We start from the raw sequence: 18,786 nt of genomic DNA, 5'->3' as shown, positions 1-18,786 counted from the left end.
CGGACCCACCCCCCAGCCGGCGGCCCGGGCGCCGAGGCGAGGGCCGGGCAGTGGGTGTTGCCTTCTACCTCTGCGAGCGGGGAGGGGTTAGTTTCCCACAGGGGATTTCAACCATCACACTCAGAGCCCGCCTCCTAATCCTCGGGCGGAGCGGCTCGGGGGCCCCATTTTATGGCAATAAAGCGACTTAGCGCCTGCTGAGCGAGCCCCTCCCCGCCGCCGCCCCCGCCCTCGGCCCCACCCCGGGGCTCGCCCGCAGCGGCGGGGCTTTGTTTCGGGGGAGGAGGACCCGGAGCTCTTTTGTTTGGGGGTTTGGTGTTTTCACCTCCCCCCCGCTCCCCCCAACCCTCCCCCCCCCTCCGCGCCTCTCCGGTTTCCTGAGCTGCGGGCTGCAAGGGAGGAGAAGCGGCGTCTTGCAACCCCCTCGGCTGGGCCCCGGGGTAATTCGATGCGGGCCTGGCGAGGCTCCCCCCGCTAGACCCGGGCTCGCGTCTCGGCAGCCTCCACCCACCGGCCCACCCTACATTTAGCGCATCATGTGATCCGGGTAAGTCATTTGCAAGTACAACAGTTCCCTGGGTTGCCCCCCATTCATTTCCTGAGAACTGCAGAGAGCAGCTGAGAGGCTCTGCCCGTGCGTGTGCGTGTGCGAGTGTGCGTGTGAGTGTGCGCCGGTGACGCCGTGTGTGTGTGTGTGTGTGTGTGTGAGTGTGCGCGCGCGCGCGTGTGAGAGCGAGAGAGAAAGGGAGAGAGAGAGGGGGACTCTGTGTGAGGGAAAGAAAACAATTTCTCCTGCTCTGCAGCTTCTGTTCAGGTCTGTGCCGATTCCGTTTCTTATCAAAATAAACAACCCCCTCCTCTTTTTTTTTTTGTGCCATCCCAGATCAGACCGTATTCTCTTAACATGTTTTATTTTCCTTCTGTCATCTGCTCAAGTTAAATCATTTTGGTTGGTCTGTGTTCGTAAAGGGGGAAAGTGTTGGGAAGCGGGAGGGGGCCGAGGGAGGGCGATGCTACTGCAGAGCAAGTAGCGTCGGTTGGATTCGTGGAGAAGAAAGGAGGAGGTTTCTCCCCCCTCCACCCCCGCCTCGCAATTTTTTTAAAAAAGAACTTATCAAGTAGCGTGAATTAAGCAAATGTTTTTCTACCCCTCGTGGAATTGTTGGTTGCAGTGCTTGCCTGACAGTTGCCAAGGATGAGAAATAAAACACCAGGGCTGAATTGGGTGGGGGGGAGCTTGTGGAAGTAGTGTGCCCCCAGGAAGAGAGCGAGTTGGGTGAAGAGCTGCCGCACCGGGCCTTGTGGGCTTGGGTGTGCACAGGAGAGAGCGGAGGGGAAGGGGTTAAGGCGGAGATGACACTGCTGGCATGAATAGTGGTCCTGGTGCTACATTCATTATTGTCTCTGGTCGTAATGATGTGTAACTGTCACTTGCTACAGTGCCTGGTCCATGGAAGTAGCCAGGGGCTGGCCCGTGGCTGTTATTTTCAATTACGGGGGGCCTGACCAGAGTTGACAATGGGCAACTTTGCAGGGCCACCCGGGCCGGGAAGCCCGCGGAGACGGCCTGGGAGCCACTTCTTGCCTTAAGAGGCTCGCTCCGAGGACTCGGACTTGACCTCCGCGACATTAGTTGGTGTTCGCGTTAGATGCTTCCCTACGGGGAGAATCAATCCTGCTTTTGTTGGGTAGAGAACTGCCTATTAGAACTTTGAAAACTTTTATCTTTGGGGAAAAGGGTGGGGTGCACTCAACAGTTCTGTTTCGAAGTGCATTTGAGGCAAATGCTTGGAAAAAGTACCAATTCCTTTGTTATATGCCCTGCAGCTTCCCAACCCCCTTCACCCTGCGCTTCCAGTTTTGCATACTTTAATAGTAACAGCCTTTATTCAGCTGATAAAAGCTGACTGTGTTGAGTTAAAGAGTATTAGTACAACGGAATGTGTAATCTGGATAAACAGTTTGTGTGGTTAGTATTGTCGGCTCTCTAATTTAACTGTACAGATGGTTTAAGTGTCGTGCTGTATGGATTGTTTTAAGCAATTCCACTGGCTAATAGAATCCTCCTCAGACGAGCACTCGAATATTTTATTTTAAATCAGCTTTAATATTCTGTTTCCCTGTAACACCAGGGAGAGGAGCAGCTCTATTTACGTTTAGTGCGTGTGCATCTAGTGGCTTCGGTAGACATCTGCCAATCAACGCACGTCATTCTGCAAATCCACCTAGACGCCTTCATGCCCTTTTCTTACTGGAGGATAGAGTTGTTTAGATAAGTTAACGCTTTGAAATAAATTTGGTGGCTTTTAACGGGCAGCAGCTTGTGATGGGGAATAGGGGTGGTCACGTTGAAGGGTGAGTGTATTCCATCTTCTAAGAAATGCTCTTTGGAATTGGCATTCAGTAAAAACAGTGACCCCTCACCTTAAAAAAAAAAAAAAAGCCTGGTTGTGCTATTTGCAGACCTCATTCAGATGTTGTTTACATTTTTGAAAACCACATAGAAATTGGTTGTGATAAAGGGGTATACTTTTAGGCTAGAAAATGTTTAACTTTAGAAGCTTAGAAATAGGTTGAAGGACAAACATTCGGTTGCATAAGTTACATCTTTATGGCTGCAGCCTGGTCAATTAGAGTCCGAGTTGGGGAGAGAGGGTTTTGAACATACAAGAATTGACAGAAATTTGTAATGTAGTTAGGGAAGAGGTTTGTTATTTTTACCTTCTAATTCATAACTATTATGAAATATACTTGCGCTGGTAAAAGTTGGGATGTTTTCACATAAAATTTTAATCACTTATGTACTAAAACTATAGCTGTGTGAGGTAAAGAAACATCCTTGAGGGGTTTCTGTTTTTTGAAGTGCTTCAGTTATTTATCTATTACTTAGTAATGCATATTTAAAAGAAACTTCTGTCAGCTAAACTTTATTTTGGAATGCGTTGAATTACTATTTACTGAATGAAAATGGTTGCGCTAATGGGCCCTTAATATTTTTTTTTTTCTCCAGAAAATTCCTTTTCCACAACTGAATGTCATTTGGGAGAAAATTGGTCCTGGTATAGCATTTGAGACCTTGACCTTAGCAGCAACTCTTGGCTGGCGCTTGTTTACTACAGCTGCAGCCTATGTGTGTACAGAAAGGGAGGGACTGCAAACACTGGTGCGCTCTCTCTCCCCAGACCAAGGGAAAAACAAATCAGGATGCTTGACAGTCATTCCGAAGAGCACCCATCAGGCATGTAATAGCGTTAGTGTTCTGATCGTTTTAAAAAAAATCTATGTTCTTCGGGGATTACTTTCCAGCCTCCTGGGAAAGGTAAACATGCACTTCAGCAGACTCAGAGTGAGTTTTAGATGTCATATCATGAAGCAGGCTTCTATCAACGTAATGAAATAATTTGTTCTTAAATATAGGTGTGTTTTCTATCCCCATAAAGATGGCATAAGTGCTTAGGCCTCTAAGCCCATATGAGAGCATTTTGAACTCAAGCCAGGATTGGTTAATCTAGAGTATTGAGTAACTTGACCAGTGAGGTGATGTTGTTAACTAGTTGAACATATAAACGTCTTGGATATTTTCATCATGGTACAAAATGGAAAGTGTGGAATTTCATATTTCTGCGAATTAATATGAGAGTAATCACATTAAATTTGGGGCGTCAAATGGTTTGTTTTCTTTATATTGTGAGAGTAACAGTCCTCTTAGTGTCAACTTCATAAATCTAGCTGTAGATGATCTGTGTATTAATACAAAGAAGTTTGTATTCTGCAAAACTAGAAGTGGCACAAAGTTATTTGAAAAGTTATTCTTTTTTTGGATAAATAAGTTTCCTCGCTTGTGCTTCCATGTTGATTAATGAACAAGAGCTAAAAATCTCCAAAGAGTTTTATTCAGAATCAGCGCCATGGTTATCTTTTTCTTTTAGAAAACAACTTTCATTTTTGTAAATAACTCCTAAAATAGATGGCAGTGGCTCACCTTTGTCATTTACATTTTGAAAATACCACGTGGTACTGGAGTGGAAATATCTGTATTTTTGCCCAGTGTTCGTTTATTTTCCATTTTAAAATTCACGTTTATTTATTTTTTCAGGCTACACATTATGCACGCCTTTCAGTCTTAAGTATGGACAAAATGTAAGGGTGAAAATATTAAGATTAAATCCCTGGCAACACCCTATAACCACAGCCTTAAGTCATCCACCGCAACCAGGGGTCCCCAAATCAAAAGGCAAGTAACCAGATGGCCCTCCCCCGTGCCCAGAAGGGCAGCAGCCTTAGGCTGTGAGACCTGCTTGGTTTCTAGATCCCAGGCCCTTGCAGAGAACTGTCTGACTTCAGCTGGCCAGAGTTCATTGTCAGGTCGTAGAGCAGCGACACCCCATCCGATGTCAGCTTTTGAGTTCTTGCGGTAGGGAACACATGCTGTGGATTAAATGGTTACTTTCTCTATATATTCTCAGTAATTATGTTACAAAAGGATTTTTCGCTTTGGGGTGTTTATTGTCATAAAAGTGGCTACTTGAGTAGTCCTGCTGCTCCAATGAAAATTTGTTTTGGTCTGGCAGTAGATTACAGGATATTCACTCAAAGAATTCTGCTCTGGGATGGGCTTTCCTCCTGTCTTTTTTTCCAACTCAAAGTCATACTTTTATTTTGTGGCTAATTTAATGGTATATATTTTTGAAATTTTACTAAAAGCATAGTAATTGGACTGGTCCAAACAGTGTTGCTTTTTAGGTACAGATGCAGTAGCAGAAAGCCCTTGCTGCTGTATTCCGGCGTGGAAGACGAGGGGAAAAACTACAGAGCTTTGGGGTAGTTTTCCCACCCCCATCAGAGGCCATAGAAGCTGCCACTATCACAACTTGTTGGCCTCCACAGCCAGGAATTGTGTTTCATGTGCTACATTCACCGTGCTTAACAGTCTATATGGCTTTTCACAATAATTGCTGGCATGATGTGTATGTATATACCATATATAAAAATATAGCCACTATTTTAGGTATGTACATATATATGTGTACATACGTAGTATTTATATTTATGAATGTGAGTTTTTATATTCTCTCCCTGTATAGGTACATACCCCATACATAAACCGTGTATGTTATGACCACGAATTATGGTAAAAAGCCCCCTTCCCACTTGCATAAAAGAGGAGAAGAACAAGCCGAGTTTGTTTTTTCAAATTCTATGTTTAGTAATACTATTTTCACTTTAGTTTAACAAGCAGACTTAAAACATGAAAACAGCCCTGCCCCAAAGAAAACAAACCAACAGATTTACATGACAACCAAGGTAAATGATTGTAAAAAATGAAATAAATAACTGTAAAGAAAACCTTCATTCATTTCATAATCAGGTGTCTGCTAAGATTATACATCCTGGAATCAGGACTGATTTAAGCAGAGATGTTGCAGTTTGAGCCTGGCTCTCTTGCTTACCAACTCTGGATGACCTTTGTTAAATTTCTTAACGCCTCTGAGTCTTTAAAATGGGAAAAATCATATGCAGTTTACAGGGCTGTGGTGAGGGTAAGATGAAATAATGTAGGTAAAAATCACTTTGTAAAACTGTAAAGCATTGGTGTGTCAACTGATTTGACAGGAAAACCACTACCTCCCCGTCCCCCCACCCCCTGCCCTAAAAGGGATGAACTTTCCAGCCTCTCAAAGTGAGCATATAAATTACGCTTATGGAGAAGGAATTTCCGAGTGTGGGTAGAAAACTCCTGGCAGTCAAAGGTCATGAATTCCATTCCTGTCTCACCAGAGATTTGCTCTATGACCTTGAGATCAAGTCACTCTTAAAAAGTTTTTATGTAGCTGGTATAAAAGTTACTGACTGTTAACATTTATATAATGCAGGTGAAGTATCTGAGCTTTTCCAAAGGAAAATACATGAAAATACAGTTTCCATGATCATTTATAGAAAATAGAAAATAAAGATCAGCAAGGATTATTTAGAGATTATAAACCTCCAGGCTGCTTCTTCAGTGAGTCAACTGAAACCTCTATCGACTGGTCATTGAAAATGCCCTTAATGTTTTTTTTTTATGGAATCATTAAATTTGTGCTGTTGTACTATAATTTAGAACAGCCTATTGAACTTCAAATCCCTAGTTAAGCCAAGATTCTGTTGATTAAGTTATGTCTGATTTATGGTTTAGTCTCTTGGTTAGACTCAGATGTTGTTGCAGTACAACGTGTGAACAATAAAGGAAGGTAGATGATGGGGATCTTAAATGGGTATTTGAAAATTTATTGCACACATTTTTTTATATGCACACGTTTCCGGCCGTGTACATTTTTTAAACACACACACATTTTTGAGAAAATTAACAACAATAATACTTTACATAATTTCTCCCCAGCTACATTTCCTCCAGTTAAGAAACAATTTTTTTTCACACTCTGCACACTGCTATGCTTGCAGTAGCAAAGAAACAGACTCAAACTAGTTCATCAATATAACTCTTTCCGTGTCACACATACACCTTGCCTACCTCCTGTTCATGTTACAACTATCACTGTAAACATCACTTTCTGTGGGACTCTTATTTATCATCCCTTGCTTGAAGAATACACCAGGTTCCAGTCTGTAATCTATGGCCCCATAACACACGATGTTCCTTCTGGTGTAATTGGTTGTTGATTTGTCTTGTCCCTTACCAATAATAAGCCCCTTGAGAGCAGGAAATGAATCTTCTTCATAGTTACTTTCATGGCTTCTAACATAGTGGCTGATCATATAGTGCTAAAATACTTAATGAAGGAACAAATTGAGGAGTACAGTCCATATGACTGTCCTTTCAGTAGCTAAGTGCCAAATATCATGGTCATTTCCCCTTGCCTTTTCATTTCTAGTCAGTATATTCATGTCTATTAATCATTCCACAATTCACTATAGTTTCCTGAAAAATTTTTTCTCCTTGCCAAATGAAGCCTTGCAGTGGAGTTAAATACTACTGGATTTGAAACCTTAAGCTACCCAGTTTTTAGCTGTCTAACTGGGCAAGTTGCTTCTGCAAGTCTTAGTTTACTCATTGGTAAATAAAAACAAAAACAAGAACGTATAATGCTACCATTGCAGAATGTTTTTGAGGATCAGAATTGTGGTAATGCCTGCAAAGCATCCAGTATATAGAACCTTGTACATACTTAGTGCTCAGTAAATATTAGTCTGCTCAAAAGGTACAAACTTCCAGTTATAAGATAAATAAGTACTAGGGATGTAACATACAACATGATAAATATAATTAATACTGCTGTATGTTATATAGGAAAGTTAAGAGAGTAAATCCTAAGAGTTCTCATCACAAGAAAAAATTTCTTTGTCTTATGTTTTTGTATCTATATGAGATGTTGGACGTTTACTAAATTTACTGTGGTAATCATTTTATGGTGTATGTTATACTTTAAACTTACACAGTGCTATATATCAATTATATCGCAATAAAACTGGAAGAAAAAAACTTTCATCTCTTCTAGTATTTTTTTTTTTTTAAGATGTTGGGGGTAGGAGTTCATTTATTTATTTATTTTTGCTGTGTTGGGTCTTCGTTTCTGTGCGAGGGCTTTCTCTAGTTGTGGCAAGTGGGGGCCACTCTTCATCGTGGTGCGCGGGCCTCTCACCATCGCGGCCCCTCTTGTTGCAGAGCACAGGCTCCAGACGCGCAGGCTCAGCAGTTGTGGCCCACGGGCCCAGTTGCACCGTGGCATGTGGGATCCTCCCAGAGCAGGGCTCAAACCCTTGTCCCCTGCACTAGCAGGCAGATTCTCAACCACTGCGCCACCAGGGAAGCCCTCTTCTAGTATATTGATGGCTTCTCTTAAAAGCAGCCACTGAGAATGAATAGCAGCAACAAAACAGCTACTCTTTATCGTGCAGCTACTATAATACAGAAATTAGGCCTGTGCTTTTCATTTCTTAGCTTATTTATTTACTGTAAAGATTTGTTTTGGACGTGGACCATTTTTTTAAGTCTTTATTGAATTTGTTACAGTATTGCTTCGGGTTTATGTTTTTGGTGTTTTGGCTGAGAGGCACGTGGGATCTTAGCTCCCTGACCAGGGATCGAACCCACACCCCTTGTGTTGGAAGGCGAAGTCTTAACCACTGGACTGCCAGGAAAGTCCCTTAGGTTATTTAATATGTATTATTTAGTAAACAGGCATGTCTAGTTGACTTTCAAATAATTGACACTTTGAATACTCTATGTGGAGACCGCCGAAGTACCTTTTTGTACACTGGATTTTGACTTACGAATATCATCAGTTCATGAATGAATGAATTTTTTTAAGCTCTTGTAAGATGGGGCCACGTAACAGTCTTTCCCCTCCCCCCAGCCCTGATTTTGCCATTTTTGATAATAATTTCGAAAATTATTTGTGAATTTTACTGTTTTTATGCCTTTCATTAACAAACTGAGTAGAAAAAAGGGGAAAATGAAAATCTTGATTCTGGTTTTGAGAAACAGGGCTTATTATCCAGTTGAGACAAAGAAATCATTAGGTGTGCTGAAAAATGGTGAATCTTTGTTGAAAGTGCTTAGTGGAGGTAAGCTAATGAATTGTAAAAAAATAATAAGATGACAGAACATACAAAATGCTATACATCTGTTTTTAATGACACTAATAGATTGTGTATAATTACAGATTTTGTAATATTCCTTTGTCCTTTAAAATGTAAGTCTAGTCCCTTGACTTACACATATTTGAGTTTTGTACAAGTTTTTTGGAGTGCATTATATATTAGAAACATGAGATTCCTTCCTCCCTTCCTTTATTAAATATTCATTGAGTACATGTGTATGATATTATGGTTTCTATTTAATAGATGTGGAAACTGATTTTCACAGAGTAATGCCATCATTATCAATAACCAGTTAGCTTTAAAGCAAAGATTTGAAGACTGGAAAACCTTTGAACTGTCCTCTGTGTTACTCTTACCTCCCTTCAGCATTAAATATGCTATTCCAGTTAGTTTTATTGTAGAGAATTAGAGCAAAAGAATGGGAGATTGTACAAGTAAATATTGTCTTTAGAGGCTGTTTTATTTGTAAATTATATTGATATACATTTACTAGAATACCTTTACTAGAATATTTACTTCAGTGTAGAAGCCAATTCTGTGTTTAAGAGACTTAATCCAAAAAATTATTTTAGGCGGCAACTGCTACAGGATGTTCCATAATGTTAATAGTAGACCAATAAATTCTGGCCAGTATGCATTCTGTTTGATAAAGCTATTAAAGTCAGAGGCATAATAAAATTAATAAAAACATATTATCTGTATAAAAAATGCCTTACTTTCTCATTGGACTTATGCTTATTTAGCTCCTACCATGTATCTGGAATTATATATGAAAATGGGTAGGACATCACCAATGAGCTGAAAATCAAGTAGGAGAAGTAAGACTTCTGTAGAAAATTATAATTCAAAGTAATTTGTGATACATGGATCAAGTGCTATAAGTTGCTTAAACAAAAGGCAGGGGAGAAAAAGTGCTCCCAGGTGGGAAATCAAAGGTTTCAAGGTTTGAAAGTGGATAGGTGGCACAAATCCTTCATGGAAAAAGTTTTACGTTTTATAGAAAAGAAACAGCAAACCTGCAAGTGGAAGAGAGCAAATTAAAAACAGCTATTTTGGCATCTGTGGTGATTTCACACCTCTTTTTCTGTTATCTTTTAGAGCTGATGGCTTTATGGTGTTTTGGCGAACTTCTGTCATTTGCTGTATCACCAGAAAATTTTCTTTTCCAAAAATAGATCCCGGCATATGCTTGGCTAGTAGGGCACACAGTGTTACAGTGAATTTAGAGAAGGTTTATTTGGATAAACAAAAATAATGGTGGTTGATTAATAAAAATTTAAAAGTACACTTTAAATGAAGTTATCTAATAAAAGTTTTGCATATTGCTGAAGAGGTTTGATATATGTTTTATTTATAAATGTTGGGAATTTTAGCCTTGACCAAAAGCCTTTACATATAGGAATAAAATCTTTTTTTTCTGTGTAAGAACAATGGAAGGGAAAACTTGAAAATCGATCAGTTTTACAGAAGGTCAGAGTCAGTTGAAGGGATATTTAGAAAGGAACTTTACAGTAGAGTGGTTGAATATTTAAAGGGTGATATCCTCTGGAATGTGCATTAGCTTTTCTGCTGTAGGTATAAATACAGGACACTTAAGCAAACACACGAGATACTTCATTTTGAGAGACTGTATAATAAGAAAGAAATGAACTCTTAATGAGTCTATAAAGAGCATTGATGGTATTTTTATTGTACACTGAACTTTCTGTTGAGTATATTGGGACTCTACCAAGGCTCCAGGCTGAAGCAGTTGTGTTTTATGTATAAGTAGCTTTGTAATTAAGACAGTTTAGAATTCTTGAGAAGTAGGGGCCAGCAAAAAAAGAATTTCTTAGTGCTTGGTGGTTTACAGGGTGGTTTTAGTTTCATCCTGACAATCCTATAATGTAGATTGGACACAGTGAAGGTAAAATAGCTAGAAGGTAGCCAAGTCAAAACTAGAACCTTGATTTTCAACACCAGTAAAATAATTTGTTCCCATTTCATTCCACTGCTGTCTTCCTAACTTTCATTTAGTCTTAATAAGCCAACATTTTGAAAGTCCACATTGCACACAAGAGGTGCTGCTCAGTGAATATTATTGGATGAATTCTTATCTCCTTCCAAAACATACTTTAAGGGGGTATATAAAACCCCAAATATAACAGCTCGGAGAGATCAACCCAATTAATCCTAGAAGAGACTGTGCAATTGGAATGCATCCATACTCTGAAGGAAATTAGGGAGATGCTTCATCACTTAGCACATAGCAGGGCTTATGTTAGGTGCTGAGAATACTAAGATAAATAGAACGTGGGCTTTGTCCCAACGTATAGGCAGATTGGGGAAAATGCAGCACAGTTAAGCCCAAAGGAAGGGCCATGCTAGTGTATTCTGCTTCAGTTTATTTTCTTCATGTAGATCTTTTATGTGCCTAAAAATAATACACTAGATATTCTTAGATTTATGTTATAGTCTCTTTTAAGTACTTTCAATCTTATCGGAAAACCTTTGGAAAACCTTTTTCCATTTAAACGTGGTTTTCTAAGTGTTTTCTCTTTCAAAAATTATATTGCACATTTACTGTACATAAAATGTGTATATGCGTTTTAAAGGTATTATTTAATGTTTACAACCAACTCAAAGCTAGATATTTATAATATTTACATGTGAATTTATTCTTACCTTTATGACTTAGTTTTTCAAAGGATTACCACTTAAGATCTATAGGAAATAAGCTGTGTTTTGCAGAAACTCACTTGTTGGGCAGGGTTTACAAATCTCTCTCTCTGATAAAAGTAGGTACACGTGTGTGGAGACTTTAAACTTGATTTTATAGTGAACTCCTTTCTCTTTTTTTTACTTAGCTTCCCTTCTTCCTCTAGCCAACAATAGCATTATATTCCCTCATAACCCTCATCATAACTATCAGTATTATGTGTCTTAATATTTTTCTCCATATCCATAAGAGTTATAGATGCATCTGCACACACGGTTTTTGGATCACGTTTACAAAAATGAGATTATTTTTTGGAGACTCTTTTTTTTCATTTCGTCCTGCCTAAGGGAAATCCTTCCACTTAGCTGCAAGAACTCTAATCCATTAAAAACAAAACTGTTGTATATATTGGAAGGTATGGTTATTTTATAGTCTGTTAACTTACTGATGGGCAATACTTTGTTTCCAGTTTTTGCTACTAAAACCAATATTGTAATAAATATCTTTATATTACAAACTTGTGGGATCGATCACCAGGGTGGCGTTATTGATTCAAAATGTTGCCACCAGCAATGCAGGGAAATACCCTTTCCCATAAACTCCATCAGCAATAGATGACACTTTTCTAGTATGATAGTTGTGTAGTGGTATCTCATTGTTAACTTCAGTTTATTATTTCCTGACTTCTAGTGACCTGGAGCATCTTTTCCTATGTTTGTAGGTAAATTGGTATTCTTCTAAGAGTTGCCCTTTATTCTTTGTTCATTTTTCTATTTGGTTATTGTTCTTTTGTGAGAGTTATTTATATATTACAGCTATTAACCATTTGTCTGATGCCTGCATTGCAGATAATTTTTTCAAAAACTAATCTTTGGCCTCTTGTCTGTTTAAGAAGTATCTTTTGATATTGTTAACATTTAAATTAAAAAAAATTATTTATTTTTGGCTTTGTTGGGTCTTCGTTGTTGCGCGCGGGCTTTCTCTAGTTGTGGTGAGCAGAGGCTACTCTTCCTTGCGCTGTGCAGGCTTCTCATTGTGGTGGCTTCTCTAGTTGCGGAGCACGGGCTCTAGGTGCGTGGGCTTCAGTAGTTGTGGCACATGGGCTCAGTAGTTGTGGCACACGGGCTTAGTTGCTCCGCGGCATGTGGGATCTTCCCGGACCAGGGCTTGAACCCGTGTTCCCTGCATTGGCAGGTGGATTCTTAAGCACTGCACCACCAGGGAAGTCCCTAACATTTTAAATTTTAATATAATCAATTTTTTTCCTCTCTGTTTCTCTGGTTTCCTGTTTTTGTTTTACGTTTTTAAAAGACTTTCTCCATTGGCAAAATAAACATGTAATGTCCTATACTTAGATTTAATTTTTCTTTCCACTTTGATCTTATCTTTAGTCCATTTGGAATTTTTAGTTGTATATGTGGTATGAGAGGGGAGGGAGGGGGTCCACTTTTTCTTACTTTCAGATGCATATCCAGTCCATTGTATCAGAACCATTTTTAAGGTAATGAATCCCTTTCCCAGTAAATATAAATTCCACAGTTGTTTTCGTATATCCTATGATAGTACTGGGTTGTTTTTTTTAAACATCTTTATTGGAGTATAATTGCTTTACAATGGTGTGTTACTTTCTGCTGTATAACAAAGTGAATCAGCTGTATGTATGCATATATCCCCATATCCCCTCCCTCTTGCGTCTCCCTCCCACCCTCCCTATCCCACCCCTCCAGGTGGTCACAAAGCACCGAGCTGATCTCCCTGTGCTCTGCGGCTGCTTCCCACTAGCTATCTGTTTTACCTTTGGTAGCGTATATATGTCCATGCCACTCTCTCACTTCGTCCCAGCTTACCCTTCCCCCTCCCCGTGTCCTCAAGTCCGTTCTCTACGTCTGCGTCTTTATTCCTGTCCTGCCCCTAGGTTCTTCAGAACCGTTTGTTTTTTGTTTTAGATTCCATATATATGTGTTAGCATACGACATTTGTTTTTCTCTTTCTGACTTACTTCACTCTGTATGACAGTCTCTAGGTCCATCCACCTCACTACAAATAACGTAATTTCGTTTCTTTTTATGGCTGAGTAATATTCCATTGTATGTATGTGTCACATCTTCTGGTACCGGGTTTTTTTCCTTTTAAAACTGATTTTCTTAGATATTCTCAGACATATAACTAGGATTCATGTCTTAGGAGTATTGTATTCATTGTCCACCTCCCCTGGGCAAAAGATACATAAAAACCCTATTGTGATTTTAATTGCACTAAATTTATATATAATCTGGGGACAATTAATATTTTAATGTTATCTCTATTTCTAATGTTATTTCATTTTATCATCCCAATTCAAAACTATGGTTGTCTTTCCATTTGTTCAGTCTTATTTTTTATACTTCAAATAGATTTTAATATCTTTTTGTAATGATTGTTTTCTCTTTAATTAAATTTAATTCTAAGTACATTATAGGTTTTTGGCTCTTTTATATCTATTGGGATAATATAATTTCTTTTCTTAGTTTGTTGATACAGTGAATTAATTGCACTGCTTACGTTTTGAACGTTGTACCAGACATTCCTTATTCCTTGTATAAGCCTTACTTGGTCTAGATGCATTATCTTATTATGTATAGCTATATTTGATTTTCTAATATTTTGTTCAGAATTTTTTAAAAGTTAGCTTTTATTCTTGCAGTGTCTTTATCTGATTTTTCTTTCAGGGTATTTGTAGCCTCCGAAAATAACTTGGGAAGTGTTCTGTCCTGTTCGTTTTTGGGATACTTTGTGTAGAATTGGTATTTTTTCTCCCTTGGAAGTGTGGACGAATTCACCAGAGAATTCATGTGGATTTAGAGGCTTATTTTTCTTTCTAGGAAGGTTTTCAATTTATTTAATGCATATAGGGCTATTCAGATTATAAATTAATTTTTGAGTGAACCTTCTTAGTTTGTGATTTTGAAGGAATTTGGCTTTTTATATGTTATAGAATTTATTGGCATAAGGTTGTTCATATTACCTTATTCTTTTAATATTTGTAGGATCTGCACTGATAACACTTTATTCCTAATTTTGGTGACTTGTGACTTTTGTATTTTTGTCTTGATCACTTTGTCTAGAGGATTATCAATTTTATTGATGTTGTGAAAGAACCAGCTTTCGGTTTCATTAATTTTTTCCTCTAGTATTTTACTTTTTTCTAATTCATTGATTCCTGATCTTTATTATTTTCTTCTTTCTGCTTGTTATAGGTTTACTTTTTTCTTTTTGTAGTTTCTTAAGATGGAAGCTTATAATATTGGTTTGAGACCTTTTTTCTTACGTAATGTATGTAATGCTATACATTTTACTCTGAGCTTGTTATTTTACATTTTTATTCAGTTCAAAAGATTTTCTAATTTCCATTGTGATTTCTAATTTGATCTTGGAGTATTCAGAATTATGTATTTTAATATTCAAATACTTGGGCATTTTGAGATATACGTCTTATATTGGTTTCTAGTGTAATTCCATGGTTTTCAGGGTATGTATGATTTGGGGTCTTTAAAAATTTGCTGAGATTTGTTTTATGGCTCAGAATGTGGTCAGTATTGGTGAAGGTTACATGTACAATTGAAAACAGTGGATCCTGCATTGTTGGGTAGAGCAGTCTATATGTATATTAGACCTATATCCTACAAATGTCAGTTTGGAAAGTTGGTTAATGTTCTTCACGTCTTCTACATTGTTAACTGATTTTTCTTTTGTCTCCTTGTTCTGACGGTTTTTGGGAGAGCGGGCTTTAAGTATTTAAATTCAATTGCGAATTATTCTAATTCTCTTTTCAGTTCTATCGGCTTTTGTTTATGTATTTTGAAGCTCTGTTATTAGGTGCAAACAAATCTAGGATTGTTATGTTTTCTCCATGAATTGACCCCTACATCATCATTTAGTATCCCCCTTTTTCTCGCGTAGACAACGTATAATTGGGTGTTACTGTTTTTAATACAATCTTCCTGTCTCCAGCTTTTACCTGGAATCATTTGATCATTTACATTAAACATTTTGATGTGATTAGGTTTCAATCTACTAACTTGCTATTTATTTTCTATTTGTCTCATATGTTCTTTGCTATTATTTTCATGCGTCTTGCCTTCTTTAGGCTTATTTTTTAATATTCTATTTTATCTTCACTTTTGGCTTATTAATTACAGCTCTTTGTTTTATATTGTTAGTGGTTACTCTAGGGTTTACAACATACATCATTAACTTCTCACACTTCCTGTATGATGTCAGAATTTTACAATGGTATACTGTCATTTTTTTCCTCTCACTTTGCTTATGCTATTTTCTTAATATATTTTACTTATACGTGTTATAAACCATAATTTCCTAGATACCATTTTTGCTTTAAAGAGTCAATTACATATATATACATTTGTGTGTGTGTTTATTGATGTCTTTTCTAGTTCCAGCGTTCTTTATTTGTTCTATGTTTCTATCTAGTATCATGTTACTTTTGCCTAAAGAAATTTCTTTAGTATTTCTTGTAGAGCAGGTCTGCTGGCAATGACTGTTCTCAGCTCTTGCTTGTCTGAAAAAGTCTATCTGCCTTTGTTTCTGAAATATTTTATTTGGGTTTTGAATTCTAGGCTGACAGTTTTCTCCTCATTACTTTAAAGATATTGCTGTATTATCCCATAGCTTACGTAGTTTCTGAGAGATGTCTTTTATTATTCTGATCTTTGTTCTTCTATAAGTAATATTTCTCTTTTTCTCTGGCTGCCTTCAGGATTTTTTTTGAACTTTTTTTTTTTTACCCTGGCTGTAAAGTGCATAGGTGTGTTATCATTTATAATTGTCCTGCTTGGGGTTCTCTAAGCTTCTTTGATCTGTAGCTTATTGTCCTTCCTAATATTTCATCCATTATCTTTTTGAATATTTCTTCTGCCTCCTTTCTGTTGCTTCTTGTGGACTATTTTGACAAGTACATTAGTCTAATTGATATTGCTTCATAGGTCTAGGATTCTCTGCACTCCCCCCTTCAGTTTTCAGTCAGAATAATTTCTATTGATCTGTCCTCAAATTTACTAATTCTTCCTGTTGTGTCTAGTGTTTTGTAAGCTCAGTGAAAGCATTCTTCATCTTTGAGATAAAGCAATTTGTCTAGTATTTTCATAGAACTTAAAAAAATTTTCCACATCTTTGCTGAATTTTTGATTATTCATGTTGTCTTTCTTTTTCTCTAGATTTTTAAACATCTTAATTACAGAGTCTCTATTTGATAGTTTCAACATCTCTGCCATCTCAGGGTCTGATTATGTTGATAGCTTTATCCCTTGACATTGGGTATCCTTGCTTTGTTTTGGTGTCTTGTAATTTTTGATTGGCTTCATGACATTATGTAAAAGAATAGTACATAGTGAGATAAAAAGTTATTATGCTAAGACATGGATGTGCCTCTTATTCTGCAAGGTGTTAGTGTCTGTCGAGGCGGGTAAATGAATCAGTTTGTTCAGTATATGTCCTGAGTTACTGCTTTGTTGTTGCTAGTGAACTGTCATATCACCAGAGACTTCAAGTTTCTCCAGGAATGCATTGCTTTACCTGGAGACTTCTGTGAGACCTGGAGTGCCACAGAATTTTTCTTCTCAGTGTTCCTGCTATACCCTCAACTTTCCGCTAGTCCTGAACTCCAGTGACACAAGGGACCCCTTTCTGTGCTTTTTGCGTCTATCTTGGAAGTAGTCTGGGTGAAGTTGTGGATGGATGAGTGTGTGGGGTCTCAGTTTCCCTACACCAGATGCAGTTTTAGGCTGGCCTGGATGACTAAGTCTGAGCTGGGACGTTGTCAGCATGTCTGTCCCTTTCTCTTGTGGTAGCCAAACTCTGCCTTGTGTCAATGGTAGGGTTTTGTGCCAGTGAGTTTTCTCTTCTTACATCAGTATGGCTGATGTCTTATTTGTATCACTGTAGAATTCTGGGCCTCAGTGAGTTTCTTGCCTTATCCCAGGATCAGATGAGTTTTACCTAGTGTTCGGTGCAGGGCAGTTGTGTTCATGATTTTTGTTTCTCACTCAGTGGCTACTATCCTTTGAACCTCGGAAGAGGGCTAGGCAGAGGGTCTCTCTCTCTCTCTCCCAGTGGCAGATAACTTCTTCTCCTCCTCTAGCACAGTCCACCTTTGCCTGGAGGGAGAAGGAGTATTTACTGTCCCTTTCTCTGTGGCAGATGGCTTTTGCTTCATTTGATGTTAGAGTCTTGGATGAAGCCAGTTTTTATGCTTGTCCCCCAGTGGTAGCTGATCCCTACCCGCTATCCCTACTTCCAAGAGTAGCTCTTTTAGGTCTCCTGTTCTTTTTCTAGTCTTTTGTCTTAGCACCTGGAGGAGGATTATGCAGAAGAGTAGGTGAGTGGCTGTGGAGTGTCCTTGCATCTGGCGCTTCCTGGGATACTAAGTGACTTTGCTAGCCCACATCCAGCTTTTAAAAATTTATTACTATTTTAGTGGTTTTATATTGCTTAAAAATTAAAAGAAGAATTTTAATTGTAGTAAAAAAAACAACATAAAATTTACCATCTTAACTATTTTTAAACTCACAGTTCAGTCATGTCAACTGTATTCACATTGTTGTGCTTCACATCTCAAACTTTTTCATCTTGCACAACTGAAACTCTGTACCCACTGAACAGCACCTCTCCATTACCCCCTCTCCTGGGACCTTGGCAACCACCCTTCTGTTTGTGTTTCTTATCAGCTTTTATGACTGTTCACTCTTTTTCCATTATCATGGCCAAAGGCAATTCCTATTTCTCTATGAAGGGTCAGTCCTATGAACTGGAACCTAGTTCACCTGGTTGCCTTGTGACTTAAACTTTTTGGTCTCAAAAACATTATGAATTTGTAGGGTATTCATCTTACATAAGTATTTTCTTTCTATATCTGCTTAGCTTAAATGTGCTTAGATTTCATTCTTTTCTTTTCCTCTGGTAATACCTGTTGGACTGTGTGTGTGTGTGTGTGTGTGTGTATGTGTATATAATCTACTGATGGAAAATTTTTTTTCTCCTTTAGTTGACTGTTAGCAAGCGTTGGAGGATTTGCTAGTATTGAACTATCCTTGCATTAAGAGCAAACCCTTTAAAAAAATAATTTATTACTTTTTATAACTTTGCTTGATTCTATTTGATAACTTGGAAAGATATTTAGAATATGTATTCACAAGTGAGATTGGTTTATAATATTTTTCTTGGTGCTGAATCAGATTTTTGTATAATAATTTTGGTGGATACATAAATTAACTTAGAAAGTATTCATGTCTTTCCTTGCACTGTAATTGGAACTGTCTCGTAAAGGCTAATACTCAGGTGTGAACCACTGGATCATAGTTGGTTTATTTTTTATGTTCCCCCAGTGGTACATATGTAATCTTTTTTTCCAATTTCGTCTGTATATCTGTCCATTAAAGTTTTCAGCTTCTTTTCGGATCAAGTTTTGGCTAGGAAATATTCCATTTGCTTTT

At 38.1% G+C, this 18,786-nt stretch overlaps 1 protein-coding gene across 3 annotated transcripts in view; it reads left to right on the top strand.

Annotated features, from left to right (window-relative positions):
* Positions 1–366: 366 nt before the first annotated feature.
* Positions 367–18,786, top strand: part of KLF12 (KLF transcription factor 12) — a 441,113-nt gene continuing 422,693 nt past the window's right edge. For 2 of the 3 annotated variants that reach the window (XM_060128878.1, XM_060128877.1), the window contains exon 1: positions 367–547. The gene's annotated coding sequence lies outside the window, so the exon portion shown is untranslated. Of the gene's footprint in view, positions 548–756; positions 815–18,786 lie in introns of those variants that run through there. The other variant, XM_060128876.1, reaches the window with a different exon arrangement.

This window comes from Lagenorhynchus albirostris, chromosome 18 (genome assembly GCF_949774975.1).
Source record: "Lagenorhynchus albirostris chromosome 18, mLagAlb1.1, whole genome shotgun sequence".
Taxonomy (NCBI): domain Eukaryota; kingdom Metazoa; phylum Chordata; class Mammalia; order Artiodactyla; family Delphinidae; genus Lagenorhynchus; species Lagenorhynchus albirostris.
The sequence above is the reverse complement of the archived record's forward strand: the minus strand, read 5'-3'. Positions and strand labels throughout refer to the sequence as shown.